The sequence below is a fragment of the Labrus bergylta genome, chromosome 23 (assembly GCF_963930695.1).
Source record: "Labrus bergylta chromosome 23, fLabBer1.1, whole genome shotgun sequence".
Taxonomy (NCBI): Eukaryota; Metazoa; Chordata; class Actinopteri; order Labriformes; family Labridae; genus Labrus; species Labrus bergylta.
Window position 1 is genome coordinate 19108421 of NC_089217.1, and position 2500 is coordinate 19110920.

Genomic DNA, 2500 nt, shown 5'->3' on the forward strand with positions numbered 1-2500 from the left:
TTTATCGAGGGGAGGTTGCTCTTAATTAAAGCACGGTTCGACCTTTTTACTGCAGTTTTTATCAATGTGTATGCTCCAACAATCGGTGCAGAGAGGAAGCTGTTTTTACAAAAAGGTAACAATGTTTTAAATGGCTGTGCCTCGGAGGATTTTTTATTCTTGGGTGGGGATTTTAACTGTACAGAAAATGCATCTTTAGATCGCAACCATGCAGAGCCACATCCAGTTTCCCAACATGTTCTGAGGCAGCTGGTCTATTCTCATGGCCTGGTGGACGTGTGGAGAAGGATGCATGCAGACTGCCGACAGTACACATGGTCCCACCTCAGAGAGAGTAGGATCTCCTCAGCTAGACTAGACCGTATTTATTGTTTTAAGCATCATTTTAATATTTTTAAAATGTGCAGTATTGTTCCTGCTGGTTTTACTGACCATTCTTTACTCTTGTGTAATGTTTTTATTCAAAATATTTTACCTAAAAGTGCTTATTGGCATTTTAATTCAGTCTTAACATTTGATAAACATTTTAAAGAGGTTCTTATTTATTTCTGGGATGTTTTTAGACAGAGGAAGGGTGAGTTTAACAGTCTTAGGCAGTGGTGGGACCATGGTAAGACTGAGATTAAACTTTTATGTCAACAGCACACCCTCAATGTCACCAGAGACATCACCAGATCTATGAAAGACCTGGAGACTGATATAGTGGAACTAGAAAGATTGAGCGAGTCCACAGCAAATCGAGGATATATTGAAATCCTCAAAGTCAAAAAGCTAGCTTTAGCCGACCTGTTGGATGTTAAAGTACAGGGTGCACTGGTCAGGTCCCGGTTTCAAGCCATCACGGAGATGGATGCTTCCTCTAGTTTCTTCTTCGGCCTGGAGAAGAGGAGTGGGCAGAGGAGGGTAATCCACTCACTTTTAGCAGACACAGGGCAAACATTGACAGAGCCAACCAGATAAGAAGGCGAGCTGTGAGTTTCTACTCGGCACTCTACTCAAGTGAGTATGAGGAGGAGGAAGCTCTGATGGAGGAGTTCTGTAATGGACTGCCTCAGGTCTCTGAGGAGACCAACACACAGCTCAACGGGCCGTTACAGATGCAGGAACTGAAGGCCGCTCTGCAGGGCATGCAAGGGCGGCGGGCTCCCGGCATAGACGGCCTGAGTGTGGAATTTTACAAAGCCTTCTGGGACATCTTTGCAGAAGATCTTTTAGATGTTTTTAATGAAAGTCTGGCCTCTGGCTCAATGCCCATGTCCTGCAGGAGAGCCGTAATCACCTTGCTCCCAAAAAAAGGTAACCTGCAGGACATCAAAAACTGGCGCCCTGTGTCTTTGCTGTGTGTGGATTACAAGCTTCTGTCCAAACTCTTTGCCTCCAGGCTGGGGAAGGCTATGGAGCAGGTCATCCACCGGGACCAGACCTACTGTGTGCCCGGCAGGTCCATGGTGGACAATGTCCACCTCATTCGTGATGTTTTGGACGTCTCCAGCTCATCGGGTTGTAACACTGGTCTGATTTCTCTAGACCAGGAAAAGGCATTTGACCGCGTTGAACACAACTTCCTCTGGAAAGTTATGGAGAAGTTTGGGTTCAGCGCTGGTTTCATAGCCAAGATCAAAGTGTTGTACAGTGGGGTTGAGAGTGTGCTGAAGTTTAACAGCAGTCTGTGTGCTCCTTTCAGGGTGTGTAGAGGCGTCAGGCAGGGCTGTGCTCTGTCCAGCATGCTTTACACACTCTCCCTGGAACCCCTCCTTAACAATATACGCTACCACTTACAGGGCTTGGTTTTACCTGGTTTTAATAGCAACATTGTCTTAAGTGCATATGCCGATGACATTGTTGTTTTTATTAAAGACCAGAGGGATGCAGATATTTTAACCAACATTATAAAACGTTTTAGCGTAACATCGGCAGCGAGGGTGAATTGGATAAAAAGTGAAGCCCTCGCTGTCGGTGAGTGGCGTGACGGTCTCCCAGTTCTTCCCCAGAGCTTGGCCTGGAGAACAGATGGTTTTAAGTACCTGGGGGTTTTCCTCGGGAAAGAACACATAGTCCAGAAGAACTGGGAGACCGTCACAGAAAAAATTGAGGGGAAACTTTGCAAGTGGAAATGGCTGCTCCCTCAAATGTCTTTTAAAGGTAGAGTATTGGTTTTAAACAACCTTGTAGCATCCCAACTGTGGCACCGTTTAACCTGTGTAGACCCCCCTTCAGGCTTACTAGCCCAGTTACAAAAGAAAATGGTAGATTTTTTTTGGGACGGTCTACACTGGGTGCCACAAGGGGTGCTGTTTTTAACCAGGGAGGAGGGGGGACAGGGCCTCGTCCACCTGGCCAGCCGGACAGCCACCTTCAGACTACAGTTCTTACAAAAATATCTGACAGGTCCGGCTGATCTAGTGTGGAGAGATGTGGCCAGCTGCATTCTCAGACGTGCTGATTTCCTGGGGCTGGATGCTGCTCTGTTTTTAATTGATTCTAAACTTTTAAAATGAAG